The sequence below is a fragment of the Ambystoma mexicanum genome, chromosome 4q (genome assembly GCF_040938575.1).
Source record: "Ambystoma mexicanum isolate Mex_15411 chromosome 4q, UKY_AmexF1_1, whole genome shotgun sequence".
Lineage (NCBI taxonomy): Eukaryota > Metazoa > Chordata > Amphibia > Caudata > Ambystomatidae > Ambystoma > Ambystoma mexicanum.
In genome coordinates, this window is record NC_090928.1 from 432843421 (window position 1) to 432857107 (window position 13687).

The 13687-nt window shown below is 46.7% G+C and overlaps 1 non-coding gene across 1 annotated transcript; it reads right to left on the reverse strand.

Moving 5' to 3' along the window:
• Positions 1-12987: 12987 nt before the first annotated feature.
• TRNAS-ACU (transfer RNA serine (anticodon ACU)) lies at positions 12988-13060 on the reverse strand. The gene has a single exon. It is a non-coding gene; the product is annotated as a tRNA-Ser (tRNA).
• Positions 13061-13687: the final 627 nt, after the last annotated feature.

The window sequence follows — 13687 nt, forward strand, 5'->3', positions numbered from 1 at the left end:
CACCCACACATGTGAGGTACCGTTTTCATCGGCAAACCTTGGGAACACGGGACAGTAGGCCATGTGTTGTTGGGGGCGTGCTTCGATGGGTGAGCCGAGGGAAATGTGAGGAAAATGCGTTTTTTTTCCCACATTTCGGATTTTGCGGGGGTGTCTGGGTAATACATTCTGGGGCGATTTGGGCATATCATACCTCTGCGGATTTTCACAGGTGTCCTCTTTTCGGAAATGCATGGGTTTCCGCGTTTTCCCCGGTGGCTTGGACACCCGAGGCCCATATCTGTATGTTGTGCCGGTCGGCAGAGCGTCTCAAATTCCGGTCAGAAAACAGACTTGGGGTAACTTGTGTTTTAGGCTTTCCCCTTGGCGGCCAGGTAGGTGCACCCACACATGTGAGGTATCGTTTTCATCGGGACACCTGTGGGAACGCGAGACGGTAGGCCATGTGCGTTTGGGAGCGTGTTTTCGATGGGTGAGCCGAACGAAATTTGCGGAAAATGCGTTTTTTTCCCCACATTTCAGACTTTGCAGGGGTGTCTGGGTAATACATTCTTGGGCGATTTGGGGATATCATACCTCTGCAGATTCCCACAGGTGTCCTCTTTTCGGAAATGCATGGAGTTCTCTGTTTTCCCCGGTGGCTTGGACACCCGAGGCCCATATCTGTATGTTGTGCCGGTCGGCAGAGCGTCTCAAATTCCATTCAGAAAACAGACTTGGGGTTACTTGTGTTTTAGGCTTTCCCCTTGGCGGCCAGGTAGGTGCACCCACACATGTGAGGTACCGTTTTCATCGGCAAACCTTGGGAACACGGGACGGTAGGCCATGTGTTGTTGGGGGCGTGCTTCGATGGGTGAGCCGAGCGAAATGTGAGGAAAATGCGTTTTTTTCCCCACATTTCAGACTTTGCGGGGGTGTCTGGGTAATACATTCTTGGGCGATTTGGGCATATCATACCTCTGCGGATTCCCACGGGTGTCCTCTTTTCAGAAATGCATGGGGTTCCCTGTTTTCCCCGGTGGCTTGGACACCCGCGGCCCATCTCTGTATGTTGTGCCTGTCAGCAGAGCGTCTCATATTCCGGTCAGAAAACAGAGTTGGGGTTACTTGTGTTTTAGGCTTTCCCCTTTTTGGCCAGGTAGGTGCACCCACACATGTGATGTACCATTTTCATCAGGACACGTGTGGGAACGCGGGACGGTAGGCCATGTGTTGTTGGGGGCGTGCTTCGATGGGTGAGCCGAGCGAAATGTGAGGAAAATGCGTTTTTTTCCCCACATTTCAGACTTTGCGGGGGTGTCTGGGTAATACATTCTGGGGCGATTTGGGCATATCATACCTCTGCGGATTCCCACGGGTGTCCTCTTTTCGGAAATGCATGGGGTTCCCTGTTTTCCCTGGTGGCTTGGACACCCGAGGCCCATATCTGTATGTTGTGCCTGTCAGCAGAGCTTCTCAAATTCCGGTCAGAAAACAGACTTCGGGTTACTTGTGTTTTAGGCTTTCCTCTTGGCAGCCAGGTAGGTGCACCCACACATGTGAGGTATTGTTTTAATCGGGACACCTGTGGGAACGCGAGACGGTAGGCCATGTGCGTTTGGGAGCGTGTTTTCGATGGGTGAGCCGAACGAAATTTGCGGAAAATGCATTTTTTTCCCCACATTTCAGACTTTGCGGGGGTGTCTGGGTAATACATTCTTGGGCGATTTGGGCATATCATACATCTGCGGATTCCCACGGGTGTCCTCTTTTCGGAAATGCATGGGGTTCCCTGTTTTCCCCGGTGGCTTGGACACCCGCGGCCCATCTCTGTATGTTGTGCCTGTCGGCAGAGCGTCTCAAATTCCGGTCAGAAAACAGAGTTGTGGTTACTTGTGTTTTAGGCTTTCCCCTTGGTGGCCAGGTAGGTGCACCCACACATGTGAGGTACCATTTTCATCGGGACACCTGTGGGAACGCGGGACAGTAGGCCATGTGTTGTTGGGGGTGTGTTTCGATGGGTGAGCCGAGCGAAATGTGCAGAAAATGCATTTTTTTCCCACCTTTCAGACTTTGCAGGGTTGTCTGGGTAATAAATTCTGGGGCGATTTGGGCATATCATACCTCTGCGGATTTCCACAGGTGTCTTCTTTTCAGAAATGCATCGGGTTCCCTGTTTTCCCCGGTGGCTTGGACACCCGAGGCCCATATCTGTATGTTGTGCCGGTCGGCAGAGCGTCTCAAATTCCGGTCAGAAAACAGACTTGGGGTTACTTGTGTTTTAGGCTTTCCCCTTGGTGGTCAGGTAGGTGCACCCACACATGTGAGGTACCGTTTTCATTGGGACACCTGTGGGAACGCGGGATGGTAGGCCATGTGCTGTTGGGGGCGTGTTTCGATCCGTGAGCCGAGCGAAATGTGCGGAAAATGCGTTTTTTTCCCCCCATTTCGGACTTTGCGGGGTGTCTGGGTAATAAATTCAGGGGCGATTTGGCATATCATACCTCTGCGGATTCCCACGGGTGTCCTCTTTTCGGAAATGCCGGAAATGCATGGGGTTCCCTGTTTTGCCCGGTGGCTTGGACACCCGAGGCCAATATCTGTATGTTGCGCCGATTGGTAGAGCGTCTCAAATTCCGGTCAGAAAACAGACTTGGGGTTACTTGTGTTTTAGGCTTTCCCCTTGGCGTTTAGGTAGGTGCACCCACACATGTGAGGTACCGTTTTCATCGGGACACCTGTGGGAATGCGGGACAGTAGGCCATGTGTTGTTGGGGGCATGTTTCAATGGGTGAGCCAAGCGAAATATGCAGAAAATGCGTTTTTTTCCCACATTTCAGACTTTGCAGGGGTGTCTGGGTAATAAATTCTTGGGCGATTTGGGGATATCATACCTCTGCAGATTCCCACAGGTGTCCTCTTTTCGGAAATGCATGGAGTTCCCTGTTTTCCCCGGTGGCTTGGACACCCGAGGCCCATATCTGTATGTTGTGCCGGTCGGCAGAGCGTCTCAAATTCTGGTCAGAAAACAGACTTGGGGTTACTTGTGTTTTAGGCTTTCCCCTTGGCGGCCAGGTAGGTGCACCCAAACATGTGAGGTACCATTTTCATCGGCAAACCTTGGGAACACGGGACGGTAGGCCATGTGTTGTTGGGGGCGTGCTTCGATGGGTGAGCCGAGCGAAATGTGAGGAAAATGCGTTTTTTTTCCCACATTTCGGATTTTGCGGGGGTGTCTGGGTAATACATTCTCGGGCGATTTGGGCATATCATACCTCTGCGGATTTCCACAGGTGTCCTCTTTTCGGAAATGCATGGGTTTCCGTGTTTTCCCCGGTGGCTTGGACACCCGAGGGCCATATCTGTATGTTGTGCCGGTCGGCAGAGCGTCTCAAATTCCGGTCAGAAAACAGACTTGGGGTTACTTGTGTTTTAGGCTTTCCCCTTGACGGTCAGGTAGGTGCACCCACACATGTGAGGTATCGTTTTCATCGGGACACCTGTGGGAACGTGGGACGGTAGGCCATGTGCATTTGGGAGCGTGTTTTCCATGGGTGAGCCGAGCAAAATGTGCGGAAAATGCTTTTTTTTCCCCACATTTCAGACTTTGCGGGGGTGTCTGGGTAATACATTCTGGGGCGATTTGGGCATATCATACCTCTGCGGATTCCCACGGGTGTCCTCTTTTCGGAAATGCATGGGGTTCCCTGTTTTCCCCGGTGGCTTGGACACCCGAGGCCCATATCTGTATGTTGTGCCTGTCAGCAGAGCGTCTCAAATTCCGGTCAGAAAACAGACTTGGGGTTACTTGTGTTTTATGCTTTCCCCTTGGTCGGCCAGGTAGGTGCAACCACACATGTGAGGTACCGTTTTCATTGGGACACCTGTGGGAATGCGGGACGGTAGGTCATGTGTTGTTGGGGGCGCGTTTCGATGGGTGAGCCGAGCGAAATGTGCGGAAAATGCTTTTTTTTCCCCACATTTCGGACTTTGCGAGGGTGTCTGGGTAATACATTCTCGGGCGATTTGTGCATATCATACCTCTGAGGATTCCCACGGGTGTCCTCTTTTCGGAAATGCATGGGGTTCCCTGTTTCCACTAGCGGCTTGGACACCCGAGGCCCATATTTGTATGTTGTGCCGGTCGGCAGTGCGTCTCAAATTCCGGTCAGAAAACATACTTGGGGTTACTTGTGTTTTAGGCTTTCCCCTTGGCGGCCAGGTAGGTGCACCCACACATGTGAGTTACCGTTTTCATCGGGACACCTGTGGGAATGCGGGATGGTAGGCCATGTGCTGTTGGGAGTGTGCTTCGATTGGTGAGCCGAGTGAAATGTGAAGAAAATGCATTTTTTTCCCCACTTTTCGGACTTTGCGGGGGTGTTTGGGTAATAAATTCTGGGTTGATTTGGGCATATCATACCTCTGCGGATTCCCACGGGTGTCCTCTTTTCAGAAATGCATGGGGTTCCCTGTTTTCCCCGGTGGCTTGGACAAACAAGGCCCATATCTGTATTGTGTGCCGGTCGGCAGAGCGTCTCAAATTCCGGTCAGAAAACAGACTTGGGGTTACTTGTGTTTTAGGCTTTCCCCTTGGCGGCCAGGTAGGTGCACCCACACATGTGAGGTATCGTTTTCATCGGGACACCTGTTGGAACGTGGGACGGTAGGCCATGTGCATTTGGGAGCGTGTTTTCGATGGGTGAGCCGAGCGAAATGTGCGGAAAATGCGTTTTTTTCCCCACATTTCAGACTTTGCGGGGATCTCTCGGTAATACATTCTGGGGCGATTTGGGCATATCATACCTCTGAGGATTGCCACTGGTGTCCTCTTTTCGGAAATGCATGGGGTTCCCTGCTTCCCCCATCGGCTTGGACACCCGAGGCCCATATCTGTATGTTGGGCCGGTCGGCAGATCGTCTCAAATTCCGGTCAGAATACAGACTTGGGGTTACATGTGTTTTAGGCTTTCCCCTTGGTGGCCAGGTAGGTGCACCCACACATGTGAGGTACCGTTTTCATCGGAACACCTGTGGGAACGCGGGACGGTAGGCCATGTGCTCTTGGGGGTGTGCTTCGATTGGTGAGCCGAGTGAAATGTGAGGAAAATGCGTTTTTTTCCCCACTTTTCGGACTTTGCGGGGGTGTTTGGGAAATAAATTCTGGGGCGATTTGGGCATATTATACCTCTGCAGATTCCCACGGGTGTCCTCTTTTCGTAAATGCATGGGGTTCCCTGTTTTCCCCAGTAGCTTGGACACCCGAGGCCTATATCTGGATGTTATGCCGGTCGGCAGTGCGTCTCAAATTCCAATCAGAAAACAGACTTGGGGTTACTTGTGTTTTAGGCTTTCCCCTTGGCGGCCAGATAGGTGCAGCCACACATGTGAGGTACCGTTTTCATTGGGACACCTGTGGGAACGCGGGACGGTTAGCCATGTGTTGTTGGGGGCGTGTTTCGATGGGTGAGCCGAGCAAAATGTGCGGAAAATGCATTTTTTCCCCCACATTTTGAACTTTGCGGGGGTGTCTGGGTAATAAATTCTGGGGCCATTTGGGCATATGATACCTCTGCGGATTCCCATGGGTGTCCTCTTTTCGGAAATGCATGGGGTTCCCTGTTTTCCCCAGTGGCTTGCACACCCTCAGCCCATCTCTGTATGTTGTGCCAGTCGGCAGAGCGTCTGAAATTCCGGTCAGAAAACAGACTTGGGGTTACTTGTGTTTTAGGCTTTCCCCTTGGCAGCCAGGTAGGTGCACCCACACATGTGAGGTATTTTTTTAATCGGGACACCTGTGGGAACGCGGGACGGTAGGCCATGTGCGTTTGGGAGCGTGTTTTCGATGGGTGAGCCGAACGAAATTTGCGGAAAATGCATTTTTTCCCCACATTTCAGACTTTGCGGGGGTGTCTGGGTAATACATTCTGGGGCGATTTGGGCATATCATATCTCTGTGGATTCCCACGGGTGTCCTCTTTTCGGAAATGCATGGGGTTCCTTGTTTCCCTCAGCGGCTTGGACACCCGAGGCCCATATCTGTATGTTGTGCCGGTCGGCAGAGCGTCTCAAATTCCGGTCAGAAAACAGACTTGGGGTTACTTGTGTTTTAGGCTTTCCCCTTGGCGGCCAGGTAGGTGCACCCACACATGTGAGGTACCGTTTCATCGGGACACCTTTGGGAATGCGGGACGGTAGGCCATGTGCTGTTGGGGGCGTGTTTCGATGGGTGAGCCGAGCGAAATGTGCAGAAAATGCTTTTTTTCCCACATTTCGGACTTTGCGGTGGGGTCTGGGTAATAAATTCTGGGACGATTTGGGCATATCATACCTCTGAAGATTCCCACGGGTGTCCTCTTTTCGGAAATGCATTGGGTTCCCTGTTTTCCCCGGTGTCTTGGACACCCGAGGCCCATATCTGTATGTTGAGCCGGTCGGCAGATCGTCTCAAATTCCGGTCAGAAAACAGACTTGGGGTTCCTTGTGTTTTAGGCTTTCCCCTTGGCGGCCAGGTAAGTGCACCCACACATGTGAGGTACCGTTTTCATTGGGACACTTGTGGGAACGCGGGACGGCAGGCCATGTGTTGTGTTTGTGTGGTTTTCATAACGTTTTGACCCATTTGCTGGTGGCCTTTGTCACACAACCCTTTCTTTCCCAAATGTGACCGACATTTAGTCGCTGCTTTAGGCACCATACACTTTTGTAACCTGCACAAGTCACCTACCCTTGAAAAGGTCTACCTGTGTTCTTTCAAAAAATGTATGCTTGCCTTTCCTCACCACATTGGTTTTGCCGATTTACACATGCTAAGTGCGTCTGTTCAGGCTGTGAGCGTAAAACTCCTGTGTACCATGGCTCAGTGTTTGGCTTGTGGTATTGCTTGTTGTGATGCTGGAAATGCATCGGAGGGACAGGGCCTCCGTATCCTTGTCCTTTACTGCTTTTTATCATGTGTTCTGTCATGTTTTCCACGCAGGAGTTCATGTGGGACTCCTGGCGGTGCAGCTCTCTTTCTTTTGGTTTGGTGAATGGACCTGTGGTATACCCTTATGGCACCCATGGGTGGGAGTACAACCTTGTGCCCCTAGTGTATGTTTTTGGGCACCTGTGGGTGGCCAGCAGAGTAGGGTATGGGCTGGTGGCAGCTCCATGCTGAATTTGACAGGTGAGCAGAGTATCCTTCATTTTGGGATACCCCGGCCCTGCCATTGGGATCACTTGATTCCTGATGGAAAACAAGATGGCCCCGGTGGCCTCTTGCTTTCTATTACCCATTACTTTGTTTTCCCAAAGTTCTGGGAAGCCCTGACTCTGTCCCTTCCCCCTGACTGGCTGCCATATATGGTGTTGTTGTGAAGGCCCGGTCAGACTAGCTGGAGACTTCCCGGTGATGTATGTTGTGGGTACCTCCTGTGGGTGGGACCTGGGTGAATAGAGTGTGTGACGAATTTGCATTCTGTGTTGTGGGTGTCTAGTATCTGGTGGTTGACACAATGACTGAGACAACCCTGCCCGAAACCGGTATGAATGCAGCTTGGAGTGTTGAATGGATCGGTACTTGTCCCAATACACATAACTTGTTGTGAGTGTCTGGAGAGAAGTGAATGGCCTGAATATCTTGTGTGCCTGATAGGCTGCCTGCCTGCATAAATGCCTGTAGTCGTGATTGGATGCTTGAGTGTGACCCAGCGGAATGAATGGGAGATCAACAGTATATCTGGGCCTCTCACAGCTAGGAATCATGTTCAGAAGCTGAAGTCCACTACGACGAGTAACTGGTTTAACTGACTCTTGACCTTGAATCCCTGCTTGCTCTCCTTCACAATCTGAAAGCTGCTGTGCCTCCAAGGACGGACTCAGAGAGGGCCTGGTAAGGCGCCCTCTTCACGAGCTACGAGGGACCATCGTGCACAGCTGATCTTTGCCAAAGCTCCCTGGTAGACAGACCTATGACAGGCTGCCGACCAGATACGGGGACTGTTGCGGAACTCCAAGGAGAAGCACTCGGACTGTTGTCCGTCACTGTCGAGGACCGCCGTCGCCAACCGGAGCCGCCATGCTCCCGTTTGCCTAAGAACTTTCATTGATCATTGGACGCTCTCGCCTGCATCGTCATCCGCTTGTCTCCTGCTGGAGAAGGCCCGACCGTCGACGCGCCGAGGAGCATCCACCGGTGGGTTTCCTGCCACCTAAGGACCACAGAGACGCTGACGACTCGACGCCCTTGCTGGGCCACAGTTCTTCATCATCTCTTTGCGGTCCAGAACTATCGTCACCGAGGTGCCCCGCATGCCTCTTCCTTGCAGGACGCCAACTCTCTGTCGTCGACGAGCACCGCTAGGAACGAAGCTGCCACTTCACTGCCGTAGTTCCACCTGTTCAACGTCGGATGTTCGACGACCCGTGTCTCCTGCCTTAAAGGGAGGGCACTCAAGAAGGGCCGTCGATTCCCCGACACCGAACGCCATGTTCCCCGACAACTTTCGACGATCCGTGGCTCCCGCCTGAAAGGGAGGCACTCAAGAAGGATCGGTCGACGCATCGTCGGAGAACTCTACTCCACCAAGTACTTTGAGACTATTGAGCATATGGACTGGGCTTGTGCGATATATCTTATTTTACAGGTTGCCCAGGTGGGGGGATCTCCACACAGAACTGTGTCTAGGGTACGGGGCCAGTATTCTGCCTATTGTTTCAACCATCTTGCATTCCTTCCTATCTCTATTGCTGGTTTCCTCCTTATTAATCTGTGTGACATTTTAACCGTACAGTTGATGCACATTAATGAGATTTGATAACATTGGTGGTAACACTTTAGAATTGTATATATTTATCATTATTGACTTCCAAGTACAAAGTGCGTTATTGTGATCGTGTACATACCCTTGAATATTAATTATATAAAGACTGTGTTTTCAGTAATACAGTGTGTGGACATTCCTTTGTGGGGGTTCGGGGACTACACTGTACTTAAGAACCAGCCTGCATCACCTCCTGAGAAGCCAGGCCTTGATTGCTCGTCCAATGCTACCTTATAGAGAATCTTGGCTAGGGTCTCCTGTGCCTCCCCTCTACCATTTAGAGAGCGGAAGTACAGACACCCCCTACAAGTCTTTACACTTGTTTTGCAAAACACTACAAAAAATGTGTGCTCTCCTAACTGCAAGAGTCGGGGGAATGTAGCGGAGCATTGCTTTTCTCAAAATTCATAGAAGCCATTGCCGTACCAAGCCAACCATGTCCAACAAATACCTTTTTTTCGGTCATTTTCCCGCTTTTCCCCCAATCTATGGCAGTTTCCCCTACCTACTTGTTGCCTGACCTACGCAAATCACCCCTTCCTAAACTTGGAATTTTGTCTACTTTTCAGAAATATATGCCTTTCTGTCCTCCAATTCGGCTTTCCTACCCTTTTCTTCCATTCCGTCCATGCATGTCCAATTGGCAAAAATGGCCAAAATCGCCTACCTCTCACAAAACGGTTAACCACATCAAAATAATTTTTTTCCATTTCCACTCAACCTGTTCTTGAAAGCCAGGAAATTGGGGAACTCAGCACAGCAAACCATTTGTTCCTAGCTCTTACAATGAAAAAACCACAGGCTTCTTGGTACATCATTATATTGGCATTTCTTTTTAAAAAAAACAACATTTTCGGGCTTTTTGCTTATTTTCTCTCACCCCCCCTACAGCAACCTAGGATTCCTGGGTAGCGATACGACCGCCTACATGTGGGAAAAAAAGGAGCCAAATTTGGCTGAGATATCTCATGTAACAAAAAAGTTGCAAGCCATTGAATGGCCACATACCGAAATCACCAAAAAAGGCCCTGGCACTGGGGAGAAATACCCAGGGCACTTAAAGGGTTAAGGGCATATTATTGGTTTCTGCCAAAGTTTTATAACATTCATACACGCTTCCAATGGACTATTTCAAACTGATACTATCACCAGTAGAACTTGGGTGAATGTGACGCACAGCTTGTATCATACACAGAAGTCCTAAACAGTTTAATGGTGTTTACCCTTTTTTCAGGTAATGATAAGGAGCATTCAAATGTAGAACTTTGTTGCTTATTACATAAAATGCTGATATTGTAAATGTTTCCTTGAATTTATTTAATTAAACAAATATTTCTACAGGTATAACAGTTGGACAAGGGGACACCCAGATTTGAACTAGGGACCTCTCTATCGGCAGTCAAATGTTCTTCCACTGAGCTATCTGAAATGTGCACCCATATTGATTCAGTAATATGTTCAAAGTGGAAGCAACATGCAATCACCATCAAAGCAATGCATTTTCAGCCACCAAAACCTCGTTATAACTACTATAAGGGATGCAAAAGATGTCCTTTATCTGCCTTGGTAAAATACAGTGAGGTTTCCATTGCAAGAATTCATACATTTCGTATCACATGTAGATCTTGCAACATGGAAAAAAAACTTTTGTCAAATGCACAAATTCTGCAAAACGTAACTGCTTCTCTGCTGCAGTTTGTTGATTTTGTGCCAAGAGCATAGTTAAACCCAATTGTTCATTGTTTTGTATATGAAATGATGATATATCCTATTGTTTCTTACAATGCACTGGGTTCAAAAACATTTTAACATGATCTATTGAAGAGGGCATATGGTTATGAAACAGGGACGTCTTCAACTGCACTCTTATGCTCTACCACTGAGTTAAAACCTTGAATGCTGAAAACTGTCCTTTTTTAAAAAAGGTGATAGAGTGGGTGACTGCATGGAACTTGTAGAACTAATGACATCAGTGCACTTCTGGTCATTTGTACGAATTAATACATTTCATTAAGGGCATATTATTGGTTTCTGCCAGAGTTTTATAACATTCATAGGAGGTTCCAATGGACTATTTCAAACTGATAATATCACCAGTAGAACTTGGGTGAATGTAAAACACAGCTTGTATAATGGGAAGAAATCCTAAACAGCTTAATCGTGTTTACCCTATGTTTCAGGTGATGATCAGGAACATTTCAAATGTAGAACTGTGTTGCTTATTACATAAAATGCTGAGATTGTAAATGTTTTCTTCAATTTATTTAATTAAAAACATATTTCTACAGGTATAACAGTTGGACAACGGGGCACCCAGATTTGAACTAGGGACCTCTCTTTCTGCAGTCAAATGTTCTTCCACTGAGCTATAACCGCAGCTCTGAAATGTGCACCCATATTAATTCAGTAATATGTTCAAAGTGGAAGCAACATGCAATCACCATCAAACAATGCATTTTCAGCCACCAAACCCTCCTTATAACTATATGGGGTGCAAAAGACGTCCTTTATCTGCCTTGGTAAAATACAGTGAGGTTTCCATTGCAAGAATTCATACAATTCGTATCACATGTAGATCTTCGAGCATGGAAAAAAAACCTTTGTCAAATGCAAAAATTCTGCAAAACATAACTGCTTCTCTAATGCAGTTTGTTGATTTTGTGCTGAGAGCATAGTTAAACCCAATTGTTCATTGTTTTGAATATGAAATGATGATATATCCTACTGTTTCTTACAGTGCATTGGGTTCAAAAGCATTTTAACCGGATCTATTGAAGAGGGCATATGGTTATGAAAAAGGGACGTCTTGAACTGCACTCCTACGCTCTACCACTGAGTTAAAACCTTGAATGCTGAAAACTGTCCTTTTTTAAAAAGGTGATAGAGTGGGTGACTGCATGGAACTTGTAGAAATAATGACATCAATGCACTTCTGGCCAGCTGTATAAATTAATACATTTCATTAAGGGCATATTATTTTTTTACGCCAAAGTTTTATAACATTCATATGAGGTTCCAATGGACTATTTCAAACTGATAATATCACCAGTAGAACTTGGGTGAATGTAAAACACAGCTTGTATCATAAGCAGAAATCCTAAACAGCTTAATGGTGTTTACCCTATGTTTCAGGTGATGATCAGGAGCATTTCAAAGGTAGAACTGTGTTGCTTATTACAAAAAATGCTGAGATTGTAAATGTTTTCATCAATTTATTTAATTAAACAAATATTTCTACAGGAAAACCGTTGGACAACGGGGGCATCCAGATTAGAATTAGGGACCTCTTGATCTGCAGTCAAATGCTCTTCCACTGAGCTATAGCCCCAGTTCTGAAACGTTTACCCATATTAATTCAGTAATATGTACAACGTGGAAGCAACATGCAATCACCATCAAAGCAATGCATTTTCAGCCACCAAACCCTCCTTATAACTATATGGGGTGCAAAAGATGTCCTTTATATGCCTTGGTAAAATACAGTGAGGTTTCCATTGCAAGAATTCATACAATTTGTATCACATGTAGATCTTGGAACATGGAAAAAAACTTTTGTCAAATGCACAAATTCTGCAAAACATAACTGCTTCTCTACTGCAGTTTGTTGAGTTTGTGCTCAGAGCATAGTTAAACCCAATTGTTCATTATTTTGTATATGAAATGATGATATATCCTATTGTTTCTTAGAGTGCATTGGGTTCAAAAACATTTTAAGAGGATGTATTGAAGAGGGTATATGGTTATGAAACAGGGACTTCTTGAACTGCGCTCCTACGCTCTACCACTGAGTTAAAACCTTGAATGCTGAAAACTGTCCTTTTTTAAAAAGGTGATAGAGTGGGTGACTGCATGGAACTTTTGGAACTAATAACATCAGTGCACATCTGGCCAGCTGTACAAATTAATAAATTTCACTAAGGGCATATTATTGGTTTCTGCCAAAGTTTTACAACATTCATACAAGCTTCCAATGGACTATTTCAAACTGATAATATCACCAGTAGAACTTGGGTGAATGTGATGCACAGCTTGTATCATACGCAGAAGTCCTAAACAGTTTAATGGTGTTTACCCTATGTTTCAGGAGATGATCAGGAGCATTTCAAATGTATAACTGTGTTGCTTATTACATAAAATGCTGAGATTGTAAATGTTTTCATCAATTTATTTAAACAAATATTTCTACAGGTAAAACAATTGGACAAGTGAGGCATCCAGATTAGAACTAGGGACCTCTTGATTAGTAGTCAAATGCTCTACCACTGAGCTATACCCCCAGTTCTGAAAATTTCACCTATATTAATTCAATAATATGTACATAATGAAAGCAACATGCAATCACCATCAAAGCAATGCATTTTCAGCCACCAAACCATCCATATAACTATATGGGGTGCAAAAGATGTCCTTTATCTGCCTAGGTAAAATACAGTGAGGTTTCCATTGCAAGAATTCATATATTTCGTATCACATGTAGATCTTGGAACATGGAAAAAAACTTTTGTCAAATGCACACATTCTGGAAAACTTAACTGCTTCTCTACTGCAGTTTGTTGATTTTGTGCTAAGAGCATAGTTAAACCCAATTGTTCATTGTTTTGTATATGAAATGATGATATATCCTATTGTTTCGTACAGTGCATTGGGTTCAAAAACATTTTAAGAGGATGTATTGAAGAGGGTATATGATTATGAAACAGGGATTTCTTGAACTGCACTCCTACGCTCTACCAGTGAGTTAAAACCTTGAATGCTGAAAACTGTCCTTTTTTAAAAAGGTGATAGAGTGGGTGACTGCATGGAACTTGTAGAACTAATGACATCAGTGCACTTCTGGTCACCTGTACAAATTAATAAATTTCATTAAGGGCATATTGTTGGTTTCTGCCAAAGTTTTATAACAA